The sequence below is a fragment of the Protopterus annectens genome, chromosome 2.part1, assembly GCF_019279795.1.
Source record: "Protopterus annectens isolate FY-2018-M chromosome 2.part1, PAN1.0, whole genome shotgun sequence".
Taxonomy (NCBI): Eukaryota; Metazoa; Chordata; order Ceratodontiformes; family Protopteridae; genus Protopterus; species Protopterus annectens.
In genome coordinates this window covers 352,102,137-352,123,513 of record NC_056729.1, presented here as the reverse complement: position 1 = coordinate 352,123,513, position 21,377 = coordinate 352,102,137, and the positions used below count along the sequence as shown (strand labels likewise).

Here is a 21,377-nt window from a genome sequence, read left to right as displayed (position 1 = left end):
TGGCAGAGAGATGGACAATTAAGGGAAATAACTGTTGATGTTATTGCTAGTAATCATGTTCTTACTGAATTGAATAATGGCCCTGATTCTGATGGTCACATTATAGGTTCACAGCTCACTAATGACGTAGTGACAGCAGAAATAGGTGAAAGCAATGATAGTAATGTGAACGTTTTGGTTCAGGATAGTAATTTGTATCCTAACATTGTTGTTAATAAGACTATGCACAGCAATACTTCTGTGTATTTGGATAGAATAGTTAGACTCAAAACTAACTTGGAGAACAATATCTCTCAGAGGAAGCCCATCAGTATTTTACAAATCAGCATAGGTGTTACACCCCACCCCCCCTCTTCCCTACCCATCAAGATAGACAAAGACTTCATGCGGAGCAGGTCTGTGAGCCGAGGCCGCCAGAAGTGCAAACTATCAGGAGAGAGGAACACAGGCCAAACCCTGAAGAAAATGCGGACAAGTACAGGGAATCGTTAGTTTTGAATATTTCCTCTCATGGACTATCTTTAGAAGAAGAACAAATTTTAAATAAAGGACTAACTTTTATCCCTACTAGTGAGAGCAAATTATCGGATACAGTTTTGGACCTTAAGGTCTTTTGTAGAAACAACATGTTAAAATTACATTTTGGAGATAGTGATGGGAGTATACAACCTTTTAGGAAACCCAGTACTTATATTCCATATAATCATCCATTAGTGGACGCTTACATTAAATTGACTGAAGAATTGTTTAGATTTTATGATGGGAAAATAACTCAGAGGAAGAGATATAAGAGGGATAACTTGAGCCACGGTGAAAGGGGTGCGCTTAAGAACCTGCAAGGGAATGACTCTATCATTATTAGACCAGCTGACAAGGGGGGACTTATTGTTCTCATGGATAAGAGTCATTATAATGAATCTATGAAAGGAATGCTGAGTGATCAGAAATTTTATAGACCATTAACTTTAATTAGTGTACATCAAATTATGAAGAACATTTATGACGTTTTATTAGATAACTTGAGGAGTGGGTTGATCACAGGTGAGGTTTATAAATTTCTGAATGTTGAGAACCCATTGATCCCCCTTATACAGGGCCCTCCCAAGGTCCATAAACAACTCCTGAATCCACCAATGAGACCCACTGTGGCGAGTGGAGGGTGGTCCACAGAACCAATCTCAATTTATATTGAGAAACATGTTAGACCTTCTTATCTGTGGAGCTATAGGGTGCAATTTCGGATCCCCTGTTGTTTGCTGTGTTTGTACTGTCATTAGGGGATATTATTCAAGGAAGGTTTTTACAATAGCATAGTTATGCTGATGATGATGCAGTTATGAAGCTCTTTCCTTCATGAATCTATGTCCACCTAAAGAAGTTAATTTCAGACTTGGAATGCATCCACAATTAAATGGTTAATAACTGGCTTAAGCTTAACACTTCTAACATGGTGGCCACTATTCAGACCTCATCTGCTCCAGTGTTGTCTCAGGTGTCATCTACATTCGTGAAAAACTAGAATTTGAGTTGAAAGTGTGGAATTAGTGGTAATTTTGATGTGTAGCTCAGCTTTAAAGACCAGGCATCTGCTGTTGTCAGATCCTCCTATTTCCATCTGGGGAATATTCCCATTACTAAACACCTTGTTTCACAAGTACTTGCTAAAATGATTTGAAATGGTAAGGTCTCAGAAATGTTTTGTCAGTCAGGATAAATAAACAGAATTTGAGACCACTAGCACACAAATGGGAGTTATTAGGAACACTGATTTCATGATAGAGGAAAATGCTAAAAATGTTCCTGTCGGATGTGTAAGTAGATGGCATAATGGTAAACAGCATCAATAGTAAACAGGGCGAGAAACAAGAGAATGTTCTAGTAACTAATGATTCAGAGGTTATATTGCCTGAGAGGACAGTAGTAAGCACTGATAATACTAAAAATAGTATGAACATGATTCCAGTGAGGAAGCTCATTTAAACTTACTAGAAGCCTCTGCAAATAATAGGCAGGGGTAAAAGTAAAGAGGAAAATTTGTAGGGTATTAGGATTACTATCATATGATACTTCAGAAGAGAAAGTTCATAGTTTCTTTGAAAAGGAAAATGTTGTGAATTGTCTAGGTGATGATGAAGGGGGAATGAAGAAGAAAATGGAGTGAATAATAATATAGGGAATTAAAGTAGTGCTAGGAAAAAAGAGAAAGTACACAGAATATATAAAAGTGGAAGCAATAGAAGGGGATACAAAGATGGAAAGGAAAAGTACAGTTGTGTACACTTAACATAAATGTAGATGTTCGAGTGTATTCACTGTTGCACTCATCACCTGTGGGTTATCCCTGCTGTGGTAGCTCTCGGCCGGCCCGCATACCAAAGTCAATGTTTTTCTGTGTTGACTGCTGTCTGACGTCAGGTTGTCAGTGCTATAAAGGAAGGCAGCCAACACCATTACATCTGGTTTTCTTGCCCTAACCAGTCAGAAGCCCAAGTAAATATGGTAAAGTGGTCCTGGTGGCTAAAAGCTACCAATAGAAACTTATATCTCCCTAAAGAAAGAAGATATAAGGGGGAAGAAGGGTGGGAAACCAGGACTGCAACAGTGAATACACTTGAACATCTACATTTATGGTAAGTGTACACAACTGTACTATGTTCTTCGTGTTTCACTGTTGCAGTCATCACCTGTGGGAGGATTCCCAAAGCTGAGGAAAGGGGTGGTAGGATTAGCCAGAGACCTAGGAATGGGTCAGCAAGCCCTGCAGAACTGCAGAGGCAAACCCTGCCCTAGCCTTCGAAAATAGAGGTAGGTGGTAATGCATGCCTGGTAAAGGTACGGACAGAAGTCCAGGTAGCAGCTTCCAGGATGTCACTGGTGGGAACTCCTCTGAAGAATGCTGTGGAAGTGGAGGCTGCCCTAGTGGAATTGGTTCGAATAGACTTGGGGGGGCTTTCCCATGCAATGTGTAATAGAAATGGATACAGTGTGATATCCATTTGGAAATTTTTTTTGGAAATGGGCTTCCCCTCTGCCCCTGGGGCAAAGCTGATAAGTAGTTGGTCTGTTTTCCTGAAGGGTTTAGTGCAGTCCAGATAGTATCTGAGCTGCCTGTGCATGTTTAGTGTGTGCAGAATTATTTCCCCCTTGTTTTGAGGATTAGGAAAGAAGGTGGGTAGATGTATGGCCTGATTGAGAGTTACATTAGATACCACCTTGGGCATAAAGGAGGATTAGTCCACCCTGTCTGCATGGAAGATGATGAAGGGCTCAATGGCCATCAGTGCCTGAAGCTATGAAACCCTTCTGGCTGAGGTGATAGCTAGGAGAAAGCAGTCTTCCAAGAAAGGTATCTTAGTTCTGTTGAAGCAGCATGTTCGAAGGGTGGTAAAGTTAGTTTTTCCAAAACATAATTCAGGTCCCAGGCTGGAGTGGGTGGCCTTCTGGGAGGTCTGCTATTAGAAGCCCCTCTGAGAAATTGCATAATCAAAGGATGGGAGAACAGAGGCTGTTCTGTATCAGAATGAGCTGAAATGGCCGAGGTGTGGATTTTAATAAAGGAGAAGGAGAGGCCACTGTTAAGTAGCTCTGCTAGGTAGTCCAGGATAAGAGGGATGGAAGCTTGTGAGGTATTGCCCCCTCTGGACTGACTCCAGGAGCAGAATCTCTTCCATTTTCCTGCATAGGGTTTTCAAGTACTGGGCCTTCTGTCCTTTGTGAGAATGTCTAGGACCTGTTTGCTTAACAGGGGCCCCTTGCTAGCCTTTAGAGTATTAACCATGCTGATCATCAGAGATTGAGAGTCTGCAAGTCTGGGTGCAGCATTCTCACCCCCCCCCCCCCCGAATTAAGAAATTTGAGATCGGGGAAGCTGCCTGGGAGGCTGTAAGGTCAGGCTGCGCAGTAAGGGGTACCAATGTTGTCTGGGCCAATCTGGAGCAATGAGGATGGCCTTTGGTCTCTCCTCCATTATTTTGATCAGTACCTTGGGAATAAAAGGCAGGGGAGGGAATGCGTACAAAAAGAGGGTGTTCCAGGGGAAGGTCAAGGCATCCACCTTCCATACTAGGTAGTGATACTCCCTGGTACAGAACTTTTCCAGCTGATAGTTGAGATGTGAAGCAAAGAGATCCACCTCCAGAGTCCCCCATGCCTGAGTGATTTGTAAAAAGATTTTTCTCTGGAGCTCCATTCATGGGGGTCCAGTAAGTTTCTGCTTAAGTGGTCTGCCAGGGAGTTGTTAATCCCTGGTAGGTTGTTAAATAAATTTGTTAGAGTCAGACTGTAAAAATCATTGAGTATTCAAAAACAATGTCAATCAATAACAAACAATAATGCAGGAGAACTCAAGTATCTTATACTCTAATGTACATTAGGAGGCAAAAAACCATACACAAAGTTGTATAGAATTTTGACTGGTTTATTACTAGAAATCTCCATTTTTTATATGCTTCACTATCAGTTTTGCCCACCTCACTGACGTGGTCAGTGACAGGGTCTTTACATCATAGTAACTTATGAAAAAGTGCTGAAATGGTATTTTTCAAAAAGTCTTTTTCCCATGAGAATGTTACAGCCTTGCAAGCACCTGGTCAGTCACAATGTCCTTCCGAGGATGTAGCCAATTCAAGGCTCTTAGATTAGTTTGAATACAATGGATGTATGTCTTCTTTAATGCCTCTCTTTGTCTTTCTTGTTTACCAGCTGGGCACTATCTCTGATAGTGCGCAAACTATTCTCCTGGTGGAAGCAGGAAAAGATATGCATGCAGGCAGATTTATTATTTTCTAACTTTGCAAAATAATCTTTACTTGAAAGACATGAGCCAGGCTGCGCTTGAACGCTGCCAAGGCCAAATTTCTGATTACACTGCAGCTTGTGCTTCAAGCAATAATATGCAAGTTTATTTCTACTATTATTCTAGTAAAACAGAATTAAATGCATTACATTTCATACTATATAGATTTGAGCACATTTATTCCTGTCTAAAGCACACATTTCTCTATATATTTGATCACACAACTTATATATTTTTGAATGTTTAAATACACATCTTCCTAAGCAGCATACATTGTAAATATATTTTCTAAGCAGCATGTATGTAAATATAGATTTTTCTAACATTCTCCCTCCTGTTAATGCATTTCATTCTATTTGAAACATAAACAATATTATTTCATTCCTCAGCCTTTCCCCTTCAAGGACTTTCAGCTAAGCAAGTCATTTGTTTTACATTTCAGATAGGCTTTCACTTGGTATCAGCAAATTCAATTCCATATCTTGGTACATAGTTTCAGTTACTGATACATCAACTAGGTCTTTAACTAATTTTTTCACACAGGGTATCCCGCAGCAGACACAGGCTCCAAGTATGAGTAGTACTACACAAATTGCAATCAGAATGTTCATAAGGACCGACCCCCACCCCCCAAACAGATTCTGGAAAAAGTTCGTCAGTGGGTTTGGGCCTGGTTCTGCCATTGCTGACACCTGCTGTATTACCTCCAAGTGATCATTGATTTCATGCTGGTTGTCTGGAATGTACGCACAGCATTCTTCTTTGATAAGCGCATTACCACCTCTCGCCGCTAGGGTGAAGTCGAGAGCCATTCGATTCTGTAATACAACTGTTCTCATTGCATTCATTTCATCAGTCACAAGTTCAAGAGCGGAAAAAGTCGCATTGCTCATTACTTCGAGGAGTTTTGACAATTTCCTCAGTTCCCAAATCGATTTGACTGCTCCGTAGGCTGGGAATATCCCAGCCCAGGATATAACACTGTCACTCAAGTCCATATGGGTCAACTTTTCTTTGTCCTTCACTGCTGAATGATCTTTCCAGCTTGCTTCAATCTTACCCACTGGATTAGTAGGTTTTCTGACTGTATTTTCGGCTTGCTGAGATACGTTTCTCACATTACGTATTTTACCCAGGGGCAATTCTGCAGTATGTCTTATGGCTGGAACCAGATAACCCAAAAAACAACTGCCGGACCAATTCTCAGGTAACCATTTGTAGGCTTTTTTCCCACAAACAAAGTAACAGTTTTCTACTTTTGTACTGATGCGGGTTAACCCTGAATGAAACATTTTCTTATCTATAACAGATAATTGTCTATATATTTCAGGAGTTTTTTGCACATCTCTCAACGTTGTTTTCATCAAGCTTAAATATGAACCATAATTCGTGCTGCAACTAGTACCTTGGTCTACAGGTTTTATATAACATTTGTAAGATATAGTTATGTTACAGTTACTCCAACCAACCTGGAGTGTATCATTTTTAACAAAACAAACAATTCCTTTTTGAGTAACGGGCAAATATAATGCCACTTTGTCTTGTGATCTCACAGTACCTGTGTCAAACAATAGGTTTTCCCAAGTTTCATTTATCCCCAAGGGGACAGCAGACATCAAAAGTCCTCCATATGCTGTGGGTATTGCAGTACAAACCCAGCAATTTGAAACGTTCATAGTCTCTACATAGACTCGTTTCATAGCCAGGTATGTGTTAAAGTTTGGGTGCCAGTCTATAGCCAGTCCTTCATCACGTTTTGTTAATTTCACTTCTGTAGTTATATGCAAGAAAAACCATAACAACAAAAAGGTTACTACAAACATAGTTAATAAGTGTATGATCAGTAGGCCAGTGAACCAATGTCTCTGGGGTTGTTTTACATTTTTATTCACTCTGCCTCTGGCCATCCTGTTCCTGTGGTATGTCAGTTAAAAGATGTTTATCCAAACTAAATTCCTTGACAGGTTTGCAGTGTGTCAAATGAACCCAAGATGATCTCTCAGCAATTTTTACTGCAGTAGGTGTTGCCAATAGTACCTGGTACGGACCTTCCCACTTTGGACTCGCCCAGTTCTTTCTTTTGATGACTTTCAGCCAAATCCAGGACCCCGGGGTCAGCACGGCCTCCGGTTTTGCTTCTTGTTTATCTGAAAAAGAGTTCAACTGCAAAACAGTCTTATTTGTTAACAATTTCTTCATATAACTAGCTAATGAGCCATCGGCCTCCAGCTCTGCAGGCATGAGGGCCTTCCATTGTGGCACACAATATGCCCTTCCAAACACTATCTCAAAAGGGGTCAAGCCCTTTACATTTGGAACAGTTCTCATGCTCAGCAGTGCTAAAGGCAGACAGCATATCCAAGTCTTTTGAGTCTCACTCATTAATTTTCTTAACTTGTTTTTCAAAATTCCATTGTACCTTTCCACCAGCCCTGCTGACTGAGGGTGATAAGCACAATGGTTTTTCAAAGAAATCCCAAAAAATCTCCCAAGCTGCTGAATTGTCTGATTTACAAAATGTGTTCCATTGTCACTATAAATTCTTTCCGGTATGCCAAATCTAGGAATGATTTCTTTCACTAGGGCTTTTGCTACTGTCGCTGCATCCGGATTCCTGGTTGGAAAAGCTTCTACCCATTTTGAAAACATATCTATGATCACTAAACAGTATTTTTTCCCTTCACATTTATTCAGTTCTATGAAATCCATACAAATAGTATGGAACGGATAGGGTGGTGTTGGAAAGCTCCCTCGCTTTGGTTTAAATGCTCCCTGTGCATGATGTTTGCTACAAATATGACATGTTGCACAAAATTTTGTGTATAATTGTAAATCCATTATGTTTGGAATGTTTTGTTAACTAACTGTACCATCCCCCCTGTTGAGACATGGCTCTGCCCATGACTCAACAAAGCTGCATATCTAAATAAATTAGATGGCAATATGGGCTTTTTCTCTTTGGAGATGTACAGTCCCTCTTCAAGGATTGCTCCTCGTTTTATCCACTTTTGCTTTTCTGCTTTTGTAGCTAATGTCTGCATTGTTTTTAACATTTCTAAATCTAGGGTCTCAGAAGGTTGTAGTTCTTCATTTAAGAGCACAGTTTCTAGGTCTGAGGCAGCTTGCTTCGCAGCTGCATCAGCCCGAGCATTCCCTTTTGAAATTCTATCTTGTTGTTTGGTATGGGCTGCACATTTACAGATAGCTATTCTAGTGGGTAACTGAATAGAATCTAACAGGTTCAAAATCAATTGTGCATGATTAATCGGCTTGCCAGTAGATGTTATCATTCCCCTGTTTTTCCATTGTTGTGCAAAGACATGCACTGTAGAGAAAGCATACTGACTGTCAGTATATATGTTAACACATTTGTCTTTTGCTAGAGTGCAAGCACGTGTCAAAGCTATCAATTCCGCTGCTTGAGCTGACAGGTTATGTTGCAGGGGTTGTGCTTCTATGATTTCGTCATCAGTCACTACTGCATAACCCACTAGGTTTTTTCCTGTAGGACCTCGTCTACAGGACCCATCCACAAAAAATGTTACCTCTGCATCGGCTAAAGGTACATCAGTAAGATCTTGTCTGGGTGTGGTTATTTGTTCCATTTCCTGTAGGCAGCTGTGTGGTGTGCCATCCACAGGAATCGGAAGTAATGTCGATGGATTTAATGTCGTGCATCATTCAACTGTCATATGGGGTTGACTCAATAGTATGGTCATGCAAGAAAGATGTCTGGCAGGGGATAAAAATGCTATTTTTTCTTGCAGTAAAATTATCGCAACTGCATGAGGTACTTTCAACGTGAGAGGATGAAACAATACCACTGAGGCTGAAGCTTGCACTGCCATAGCTGCTGCGACTACTGCTTGCACACAGGGTGGTAATGATCGTGCCACCGGATCTAACTGTGATGAATAGTAAGCTATGGGGCGTTGCTTGCCGCCATGTTGTTGCGTCAGTACTGACGTCATATATCCCCGCCTACAATCTACAGTTTGAAAAAATCTCTTATGGTAATTCGGAAGTCCTAAAACTAATGATGAAACTATCAGTTGTTTTAGTCTGCAAAAGGCTGCCTCTGCTTCCGGAGTCCAGTGCAGTGTTTCTTGTGCTGCCATTGGTGCTTTAAATATTAAATCAGCCAATGGAGCCGTTTCTAAGGCATAATTCGGTATCCAACTTCGACAAAAATTAGTCGTTCCCAAGAAGGACATCATTTCCTTTTTGGTAGTTGGTCTAGGTGCTTGTAAGATAGCTGTTTTCCTATCTTCATCTAATGTTCTACCTTCTTTGGATATCACATATCCCAGGTATTTAACCTGTTCTCTCCAAAGTTGCAATTTATGTTTATTCACTTTATGTCCTTGTTCAGCTAAGAATTTCAACAATGCTATTGTGTCTTCCTTACATTGCTGCTGGGTGGGGGCTGCAAGCAAGATGTCATCTACATAAAGTAGTATTTGACTGCCCCCTGGTGGAGAAAACCCCGCTAGGTTGCTAGCCATCTCCTGTGCGAATATTGTTGGGCTTTCACTATATCCCTGTGGTAGCCGGGTGTACGTATACCTTTTGCCCTGAAATGTGAATGCAAACCAATGCTGGCTGTCAGGGTGAATAGGTATTGAAAAAAACGCATTGCTAATATCTACCATGGTAAAATATTTTTGTTGCGGCTTCAAATCATTTAACAAGGTATGTGGGTCTGGCACTGTAGGTGCCCTTGATATTACCGCATCATTTACAGCCTGTAAATCTTGTACCATCCGCCATTCCCCGTTTGCTTTTTTTACAGGAAATAGAGGAGTATTACATGGTGAATCTAAGGATTCTACCAGTATCCCTTTCTTAAGTAATGCCATTATAATAGGTTTGATTCCCTGTTCCGCATCCTTGCTCAAAGGATATTGTCTTTTCCTTGGTCTAAAGGCCGATTTTGGTGTAATGACTACTGGCCCTGCTGTTCGAATAAGTCCTACATCTGATTTCCCTGTTGACCAAAGAACATTTGGTATCTCACTTAAAGCTTTTTCTTCTTCTTCTATCAAGAACGCCAGTCAGCTGTCTTCACTCTGTTGTAAGTGTACAGCTGGGCGTGCCTGCGTTAACCAATTTAGTTTTTGTTTCTGTACTCCTAAGTCCGATAATTCTGAGTCAGTCAGTTTCTCCCATTTTGTTACTCTATCACCCAAATCTACCCACCTAACATTCCTGTTTTTGGTTAGGCTAACATGCGGTAGTTTATTGGATTTGTACAATTCCAAAAACTCCTGAGGTAACGAACAACTCACTACACTGTTGCCCTCAGTGTCCCAGTATAGGGTCCGTAGTATTAGTCTATTTGCGGGATTCCTGAACAACTTTTGTTCATATTCTTTATCAGGTCCTGATGTGGTACAATAATATAGGGTACAATGTAATAAATGTTGCTGGTCAATATCGAGGGGAAGCACCCTGCTGGTGGCTACATTCATCAGTTCCTTGGTCACTGCCCCTGGACCGGTTGTAACCAGATCCTGGCTGTACCAATAATAAGCCTCACCCTCCGATCGTACTACAAAAGTATCAGTTTGCCTCTGTGCCTCCATACCGTTCATGGTAGGGACTACTGCTATGCCAAAAAGTTGCATAAGATCTCTTCCTAATAAGTTCATAGGGCATTTAGCAGAAAGTACTATTTTACTTCTCTGGGTCATGCCCGAGACGGGGTCAGTTATTGCTATATCATGGGAAAGTGGTTCCCTGTACAGCTGTCCGTTTGCTGCTTTCACTAATATATAATCGGGTGACTCAGAATGCTCCGGTAACTTTGAAGGATGTATCAAAGTTCGTGATGCTCCTGAATCACACAAAAATTTGACTTCTCTCCCTTCCACCAGAAGTGTAACTTCCGGTTTAGTGTCTGCTAAATAGAGCTCTAAGCTCAGTAATGCCAGGTCTAAAACTTCACTTTCCCCAACTTCTACATCCGGTTGCCTGTCATTTATTTCTTCTAAGGTATTTACATTATTCCCCTGCTCATTAGTCTCTCCTGGTGACTGCTGAGCAGCATAACTGTCATCTAGTCAATCCTCATCTTCCTTATCCTTTTTTTCCACAGGTGCCTTGCTCCTGCAATCCCTTGCCAAATGTCCCTTCTTACCGCAATTGAAGCACTCACCTCTTTTCTTCCTGTCCTCATAAATTTCTGAGTTTCTGTCAGAGCGTTTGTTACCCTGAGTATTTCGCTTACCCTTCTTGGCTGTTTGTACTACAAAAACTTCCGCACCGTCTTCAGCTGTGAAGACCTGCGTCTTCTTTTTCTTTTTACTGTTAAAATGTTTTTCGGCATGTCTGGCATACTCTAACAAGGCTTGAAGCCTACTTGTTCGGTGATCTATCATGTGCTTCGTGATGAAGCTATTGATAGGGGCAATACAACCTTTCAAAAATGCATTTTTCAACTGTTGTTCATATGAGCTATCATTCTTTTGATTTTCGGGAATAGGCATGCCACTATGGTTATTAAAACATTCTAATAATCTACCATAGTATGCATCTACTGTTTCATTATCTTGTTGTACGCATTGGTTAATGCAAGTCCAGTCTGCCCTAGGTTTCCATTTTTCAGTAATGCGGTCTGTAAGACCCTTCAATCTAGCATCTAGTTCTGCGTCACTATGGGGGAGTGGCCTGAGTTGCGTCACGGGCATTCCAGGCGCCACAAATCATGTGCCAGTCCGGACCTAAAATTTGTCTAACTACTCTTTCTACCTCTTCCCCATTTAGGTGGTAACTCAATCTCATGCCCTGTAGATCCTGTAAAAATTTCTCAAAGTTAATTTTTGGATGGGGAATTCCTTCTGTAGCTTTCCGGATGTCTTCCGGTGTCCATGGTCTATACACTAAGAGAGTTGAGGCCTGGCCCTCCTGTCCTGCCTGTGGGTTTGGTACTTCTATTAATGGACAGATTTCCTCACTCTCATCTAATAAACTTCCGCTTGGTTGAACATCTATAAGCGTTTGGCGTGTTCGGGATCTAGTCCCGATAGGTTCTCTTACAAATGGTTGTCTTAATGTCCCTGTTGTCTCTGGGTAACGTGGGGGGGGTCCAGCCCGCCCTCCCGCTTCATATTCTAAGTAAGGCATCGGAGGAGGTGGTAGGGGAGGGACCGATGCTACTATTGTATTATTATCCTCTTTGTCTAAAAATAATGCCTTTGCATTTTTATTTTTCTGTTCCCTTCGGTTCACCTCCTCAATCCACCTATGTGCTTGAGGAACGCCCAACTGTTGTTGTTTTTTTGCCTGACCTTCTGCGTCAGATTTTAACTGTTTCAAAAGTTTCACTAATGATATTTTATCTAATTTACCATCAAAGTTATACTTGTTAACCCATTTTGAAAAGTATCTCACATTGTCTGCTCTCTGTAATTGCATGTATTTTGCATCTTCTGTTAGGGGCGGGTCACGTGACCCTTTAGTGCATTCATTTCCCATGTCTCTGAAAGAGAAGAAAAGAAGAGAGAGAGAAAAAAAAAGAACTGTTACGTAACCCTTTCTCTTGTACCACGTGGTATCTTATTCCCCGTATCCACAGTAGTGTCTAGAATGACTGTTTACTTTGCTTTGTTTACTTCCTGATCTATGACTCAAGATACAATACTTCGACTACCTCTCTCCCTGCTATCACAAACCTTAGCAATAGCACAGTGTAACCTGGTCCCTGATCTAAAACAAAAACAAAGAGAGGAATTCTGCTTACCCGAGCCTCCCGCTTATGTTTGATATGCTTTTAGGATCCAGTTTTCGGCCACAGATCAGACAAGTGGACAGCCTCTTTAGACACGACAATTCAGTCGGAGGTCTTTCCTTCTTCTGCAGATTTGTGCCACCTATATATTCTGACCTGCAGCTTACCAAGGGAATTCCGGCACGATTAGGACCAAAATGTTAAATAAATTTGTTAGAGTCAGACTGTAAAAATCATTGAGTATTCAAAAACAATGTCAATCAATAACAAACAATAATGCAGGAGAACTCAAGTATCTTATACTCTAATGTACATTAGGAGGCAAAAAAACATACACAAAGTTGTATAGAATTTTGACTGGTTTATTACTAGAAATCTCCATTTTTTATATGCTTCACTATCAGTTTTGCCCACCTCACTGACGTGGTCAGTGACAGGGTCTTTACATCATAGTAACTTATGAAAAAGTGCTGAAATGGTATTTTTCAAAAAGTCTTTTTCCCATGAGAATGTTACAGCCTTGCAAGCACCTGGTCAGTCACAATGTCCTTCCGAGGATGTAGCCAATTCAAGGCTCTTAGATTAGTTCGAATACAATGGATGTATGTCTTCTTTAATGCCTCTCTTTGTCTTTCTTGTTTACCAGCTGGGCACTATCTCTGATAGTGCGCACAAGGCTATTCTCCTGGTGGAAGCAGGAAAAAGATATGCATGCAGGCAGATTTATTATTTTCTAACTTTGCAAAATAATCTTTACTTGAAAGACATGAGCCAGGCTGCGCTTGAACGCTGCCAAGGCCAAATTTCTGATTACACTGCAGCTTGTGCTTCAAGCAATAATATGCAAGTTTATTTCTACTATTATTCTAGTAAAACAGAATTAAATGCATTACATTTCATACTATATAGATTTGAGCACATTTATTCCTGTCTAAAGCACACATTTCTCTATATATTTCATCACACAACTTATATATTTTTGAATGTTTAAATACACATCTTCCTAAGCAGCATACATTGTAAATATATTTTCTAAGCAGCATGTATGTAAATATAGATTTTTCTAACATAGGTATTGGGCTATCAGGTGTAGTCCCATGGAAGAGGCTGTCAGCCAGAGGTTTATGGCTAGCCTGCACAGAGGGTAAGATTGGGTCCCTCTCCCTGTTTGTTGATATACCACATTACTGTGGTGTTGTCTGTTTTGATAAGGAGAACCCCTGGCTTGAGATGGGGTTTGAAGGATGTTAGAGCCTTTTGTACTGCCATCATTTCTTTCTGGTTGATGTGTAAGGGAAGGTGCTGGGCATCCCAAAGACATTGGGTGCACCTGCCTTCTAGGTGAGCACCCCAAGCTATGTCTGAGGTGTCGGTGGTAATGGTCTGCCCAGTTGGGCGGAGGGTGAAGGGAAGACCCTTGTTCTGGGCACAGGCCCCAGCCCACCAGAGAAACTCAGCCCTTATACAGGGGATCAGAGGTAGAGAGGTCTGTAGAGGTTCAGAGTGCTGACACCAAAGGTTCTTTAGGTACCACTGAAGTTTTCTTATGTGAAGCCTGGCCAGAGGAATTAGAAGGATGCAAGATGCCAAGTATCCCAAGGCTTGCAGGAACTTCCTTGCACTGAGGTGACTTCTGGAAGCCAGTTGGGTAAAATATAGGGGCAGGAAGCTCTGTTTTTCTGAGGATAGGAAGGCCATTTGGGATGCTATGTCCAGCAGGGCTCCCAAGAAAATGATCTTCCTGGAGGGTGTTTGCCTTGATTTCTTCTCATTGATGGTGTACCCTAAGGAGGTTAGGAGGGTTTTGACAAACAGAAGGTCCTTGAGGAGCTTTTCTTTGCAATCTGCCTGAATGAGGCAGTTGTCCAGATAAGGGTAAATTTGTATATTTTTCTGTCTGCAAAAGGCTATGGTCGGGCTAAGCATTTGGTGAATACCCTAAGAGCAGGAGATAAGCCAAAGGATAGAGAGATAAATGAAAGTGTTGTGAGCCTGCTCTGAAGCAAAGGAATTTCCTGCAAGATTCCCTTATGGGGATGTGGAGGTAGGCATCTTTTAGGTCTAGGGTAACTAACCAGGAATTTTTTGTCAGCATAGGCAACAGCTGCTGCAAGGGTAGCATTTTGAATTTGGGGACTATCAGGAAGGTGTTCAGAATGGATAGATCCTGGATGGGGCACCAAGTACCCTCTTTTCTGGGAACAAGGAATAGTCTGGAATAAAAGCCTTTGCCTGTTTGATCTGAGGAGACAGGTTCTACTGCCCCTTGGGATATGAAAGTTTGGATTTATTTCAATGCTTCTGCTCACTGATTGGAGGTAAGTCTGGGTACCCTCTTGGAATTGGGAGCTCATTGAAGGAGAATTTGTATCCCTGAAAAATTATCTTTAAGATCCATTGGTCCTTTGTGACAGAAAGCCAATTTTCTTTGCAGAGGGAGAACCTTCTTCCTAGTTTTTGGTGAGTGAAAAGTGGGCAGAGGGGGAAGGATGAGTCACTGAGAGTTTTTGCCATACAGGGATGGCTTAGAACTCCCTGCCTTTGGAGTGGAAGTGGTCCACTGTTTGGTTCTCTGCTGTCCCTGGGATAGGATTCTGGGTGATCTGTCCCTGCGGGGCTTACCTTACCCTGTCTGTTAGGTGTAGGAAAGGACGAGTGTTCTGAGGAAAAATCCCTGCTGCACCTGGGAGGTTGTACCTGAAGGAAATCTTTTACTGTTTGCATAGATTTTGTTTGTCTTCCATCTTTTTAAGCACCTCTTCTGCTTTTTCTCCAGACAAGCGGTCCTTATCCAAGGGTGCATCAAGTAATTTAGATTTGACATGATCAGGGAGAGGTTGTTCCTTCAACCATGCATGTCTGCTAATGAAGATCCTGGCACTGCTGCCCTGCTTGAGGCTTCTAGGGCATCATATCCACAGTGTAATGAGTGTTTAGCCACTTGACAAGTAGAGTGCAGTAAAAATCTGCTAACTCATTCAAATTGGCACAGTCAGGAAAGGTTGAAATATTTTGTTTTAATAGTTCCAAAGTGTGTTGTTGATATTTTAACATGTGGAACTGACAGCTGAGTGCTCTGATAGCTAAGGTTGCAGAGGTGTATACTTTTTTACCCCATCTCTCCAGAGCTCTGGAGTCCTTGTAAGAAGGAGTGGGATTCTATACAGAACTAGCCTTAGCTCCCTTTGGTCCCTGTGTAATGACCTCTGGGTCTGCAGAAGGATTTCTGTACAGGTATTTATGAGAATCTGGTACTCTGTAATACCCGTCAGGTTTTCTGGGAGCAGGTGAGAGGGTTTCAGGAGTGAGACTGGATTCCTGGAAGACATCATCAACCACCTCTAAGATAGGAGGGATGGCCAAAGGTCTGTGCTGGGGCAGGTCTAGAAACTCTCTTAGTCTTTTCTTAGACTGAGGGAAGTCCTGGGATTCCCTGTGGAAATGTTCCCTGAGGGTGTGAAGAGTTTCCCCAAAGGAAAGATCTTCTGGTGGGGAGGCAGAAGGAATGGATTTCTCTGCATCTGAATCCTCATAAGCAGTCAGAGGTTGTTGTTCCTCTTCAAAATCTGAATAATCAGACTCCTCAGAATCCTGTTCTATCAGTATTTCAGGAGAAAGGTCTCTTTTCCATTTGGAAGCTGTGGCCTGGCTACCCCTGATAAGACTGATAAGATCTTCCACCATTTTAAGCATTTGAGCTTGGGGTGGTGGAGCAGGAGTAAAATGGTGGCTAGAGGTAGTTTTCCTAAGAGTGGCCTTGCCTCAAGACCTAAGAGTATCCATCAGTCTAAGAGAAATGGTAGTTGGAGGAGAAGACGTCGTTTTTTTGTCTAGATTCAGTAGTGCGGAAAACCTCCTCAGAAGCCGGTGCCTGTGTTGTGACTCCGAACCCAACCAAGGCAGAGACAACCAAAGGCTCGGAAGATGAAGAATACTTCTGCAGCATGCCAGACTCAAAAGGGTCTCAGTAGAGGCCTGCGAAGGAACCGAATCTGGCATCAGGGGCTGCAAAGGCACCTCACTGAATTCCAGAGAACTGATGATCTGCTTAGCTGTAGAGTCATCAGAAGGCTTAGCCTTGTGTGGTCTGTCTCTATCTTTATCCTTACATTTTTTCTGTAGGTCTACAGATTGTTGTCTGAAGGACACCATTTTGGAATGCAAAGACGGCAGATGAAAATACCTGGCTACAATAAGAGCTCTACGATGAATGGTCCTAGCGTTAAAGAGGGCACAAAACCGGCAACAGGGGATGTCATGGTCTGGGCCTAAACGAGTGATGCAGTAAGAGTGGAAGTCTTGTTTTGGTATTTGCTTTCCACAGGCGAGACAATTGTTAACTTTTTCGGACATTGGTTAGTGCAAGAAAAAAGGATCCCCAATGGGGTACTTAGCTTTAGATGTTTTCAGCTGTAATTCAAACTCTGGTAGCGACCGACCAGCATACTTGCAAACTGCTTCTGCTATGGGCTCCACGGCAAGAAAGACTGATGTAATGGCATCGGCTGCCTTCCTTTATAGCACTGATGACCTGACATCAGACAGCAAGCAACAGCAGCTGACGCAGAAAAACATTGACTCTGGTATTTGGGCCGGCTCAGGGCTACCACAGCAGGGATAACCCACAGGTGATGACTACAACAGTGAAACACAAAGAACATCTGTCTTAGTAATAGGAGACTCTGTTGAAGGGTATGAACAGTTGTTTGCCAAAGATAAATAAAAGATAGTGGTCACAGCTCTTCATTGTGCAAAATGAAGAATGTCAAACTTGGCATTCTGAGACTGGTTAGTAGAAAATCCATGTTTTCTGGAGTTATAGTCTGTGGTGATAATAATAATATTGGGAAAATTATTCATACCAGGTCTGTAAGGAAGTAAATAAGATTGTTGAAAATTGCACTAAGTTGAGAGTACAGATTTTCTTTATGGACATCTTCCCAGCAGTAAAGTTTAGTGAAGTATGTAGAGCATAATCCAGTTAATTGAACAACATATTGGAGGAGCATGTATGTATCTGAGAATATTCACCTTTGCTTGTGGGAATATGTGATTAATAGAAATTATTAGTTAGCAAGGGATGGTTTCCACCTCAGACACTCTGCAAATAAAATATTTGGTAATAAAATAGGAAAGCTCATCAAGGATTTTTTAGAGGTAAAACGAATTGTTCTGTGAAGAAAGAAAATAAAAAGGACAGTGATTATTTAACTATCTTATGAATCCTAGAATTTTAACTAATGAGCACAATGAGCTGAATCTGTAGATATTGGCATTATAACAGAGGCATGACTTAGTGATGCTTCTTCTGTTATAAATGAACCCAGTTACAAGGGTTTCACAGTATTAGAAAACCGTACAAGAGTAGGGGGGAGTACTGGTACCTGCAGTTGAGAGATTATATCCTGAACTAATGCTGATTAATGGCAAAAATATAAGATTAATATAGTGGGTTTTATAGACCCCCCATCCTTGAACATAAAGCAACATTAGACTTGAATGAAAAGACTGAAGGCTTGTATTAGAGATGTTACTTATATGTTAGGAGGATAAATAGTAGTTATCAGTAACAGTATTAAGAAAAAAGGAAGAAAATGTCCTTCAGAATGTAATAGGAAAATATACTAAAAGGCAGCATTTAAAGGTTAATGGTTTGAGTAGGAAAGCCAAGAGAATTATCAACAAACATTGTCAAAAGATGTGACTGATAATAAAAACATATTTATAAATATATTAGGCAAAGTAATATAGATGGTAACAGCAATATATATCAATTCCAGGGTGGATGTTTTTATGCTACCTTTTAAGACTGAAAAGTTTAGGCCCATAACTCTTAATAGTGTCCTTGGTAAATGTTATGGGAAAACCCTGATGGATGTTATGAAGAGGTCAGTAAAGAAAAAATATATATTTTGATGTATTACAACATGGATTCTCAGGATGATTGAAAATTACTGACTTACTGTGCATTTATAATGATGCTGTGGGTGCCCTGGATAATGACTTGTCGATGGATGTTATTTATCTAGATATGGAAACGACATCTGATTCAGTTCCACTTTATCAAATAATAAAGGTTTTGAAAATAAGAAATTTAGTAAATATTGTATTAAATGGATAAATAACTGGCTGAGAGACAGAATGGCAAGAGACTATATACAATACATTAAATCAAGGGAAACTGAGATAAGTAAGGGTGTCATTCAGGGCTGAGTCTTGGGTCCATTTTTGTTCCAAGTCTTTATGTCCTACTTCATAGAGTCAGACAAGTCTTTGCTTAGGAAGTTTGCTGATGATGTAAAATTAGCTAGTCTGCCACGGTGGTGCAGCAGTAGTGTTGTCGCCTCACAGCAAGAGGTTCTCCCGTTCGATTACCGTTCGAGCTCTGTAGGAGAGTCAAAGGAGGAATGTTAGGTGGATGTGTAATAGCTAACGTCTGTTGAGACGGGCTATGGAGCATTTGGGCCAATGCCTGAGACTTTAATAGTCTACTCACCACTCTCTCAAGGTCGTGGTCGGACAGCCTAAACGACCGAGAAGACCGGCTCCGATGGCTCCGCTCCGAGAGGAGGGGTGATCTCGGAGCCGAATGTATAGATTCCAAGATGGGTGTGCCTTCGTTGAAGGTTGGGTACTGAGCTGGCACCTCGGCACCGTAAAAATCTACTGCCAATCATTAGCGGACTGGAGTTCCACTGTGGCAACCCCTAACTGGGAAAGGCTGAAAGTAGAAGAAGAACGACAACAACTGTGACTTTTATTAGTGATTAATATGCTATCCAAAACTTATTTGATGGGTTGTTTCAATGGGTTCAAAACACAATAATGAGCTTTAATGAATCTAAATGTAGAGTTATACATATGGGGAAAAGAAACTTGAAATACCCTTATAGCATAAACAATAATTTAATAAATGAAACAAACTAATATAAGAACTAGGATATCAAGGTAGGCAGAGTAGTGTGATTTGAGGTAAGGTAAATAAGATTTTGAAGAATGTATACTCTGTAATTAGATCTCTGATAAGAACAATTACCTCTAAAGATAGGTCAGTTATGCTTCCAATATAAGTTGATAATTAGACCAACAATAGAAAATATTCAAGTTTTTGTGTGCACTCCAGAGCTGTTGTAAGATTAGAGAAGGTTCAAAAGATATTTACCAGGAAGATAAAAGGATGCTTACATATGGTACGCACAAGAAATATACCTATGTTATCTTTCAGGTAATTTCTGTTGTATGCTTAAAATATATATATTCATCTTTCAACAGTAATGTTTTACTGTTGCTTGCAGTATTTTATCTGGAGATTTTGAGTTCCACTCTGAGTTTCAAAGCTTCTGCAGCATACAAGTCAGACTTACTAAGTATCTTGCATGCAAAGATTCACCACTGACTGAACCATCCCCATTTGTAACACAAGATAATGTCACACAGACCAACTATGCCAAGCTCTGCTGTATCCATCATGAATGTAGTCAAGGATAATTGCCATCTGTGTCAGGGGAAGGCCTATTTATTTATTTCTTTGTTTATTAACTAGGGTAGAGCACTGGTCCACGTGGACCATTTTCAGGCTTGGACCAGATACACAAAAATAAAAAAGACAAAATAAATATACAGTAGTACAGTAAGACTATTACATAACAGGAATAATGAACAGTAAGTGATAGCAAGAAAAGTAAATCACATATTGGAAGTTGGCATAGTGGTTAGGTGTTTATCTCACAGACACAAGGTACAGAGTTTGACTGTCACTTCTGAGGAAAACTGACTAGCTTAAATTGGCCCACAAAGGCAGTTACTCTAGTATTTACCTATGAACTAAATATCACAATAATGGGTATGCAATGTATAGGCTATGACAAAAGCCAAGGATTGCTTACTTCTGTATAAGCATTGGATTTGATTAGCAGAGTAGGATAACAGTATATAGTATTTGTTGAAGCAACCTATTTTTTTTTGTTAAAGATGAAAGAGAGATGCAGATGAATGAAAGTGGGGTTAGATAGTTTGCCATAAAAAGGGGAGGGTCTTTTGATCTAGAGTTAAGCTATAGCATGCCTGAGGCTCTGGGGTTGTGACATTACCTTTAATGAAGCATTTGAAAGATATGTCCTTTTAATTGTTTCCAGAAATTGGGAAAGGATAGAGTATTATATATTTTTTAGGGATGAAGTCCCACATTTTAGGGGCTAAGATGGAGAAAGAGTGTTCAGTCTTCTTTAGTATTGTGAATAAGGTGACTAAGTTAGGAATGGAGGAGGACATGGATCTAAGGTTGTATGGAGGCTGTCTTTCAAAGAATGTGTTAGCAGAAAAGGAGAAGGATTGCATGTTGTTGAGATCAAGGGTCATTGAACCCAGTAGGAAGATGATTCTTTGTGGGATGAGTAACCATTTGGCTTAGTTGAGGGTATGACAGTGGTGTTCCATTCAGAAGGACAGTTTAATAAATTTGCATATGTTATTGGAAATGGTTTGGAGTGAGGAAATGTTCTTTTTGGATGCAGAGACAATTAGTGGGAGACCATAGTCTAGTTAGGGAAGCAGTACTCCTTTTCTGGTAGCTACCCTTCATTCTAGGGAGGAGTACAGGATTATTCTAGCCTAGAATAGTAATTTAGTCCCTTTGGCTTTGGCAATTTGAATGTGGTGTTAAAAAGTAAGGGGGGGGGGTCTAACCAGATTCCAAAGTATCAGTATGTGCTGATATTTTCTCAGGTTTCCTTGTTGTTTAGGGGAAGCCCTGTATTTTTAAGCTTTGGGGAATGCCAAACAGCATGGATTTGGCTTTCTTAACATCCAGAAGTATTTTTGTTGATAGCACCAATGAGTGAGGTTTGCAATACA

At 40.8% G+C, this 21,377-nt stretch overlaps 1 protein-coding gene across 1 annotated transcript in view; it reads right to left on the bottom strand.

Annotated features, from left to right (window-relative positions):
- Positions 1–21,377, bottom strand: part of FAM184B (family with sequence similarity 184 member B) — a 908,731-nt gene that overhangs the window by 704,267 nt on the left and 183,087 nt on the right. The window lies entirely within an intron of this gene.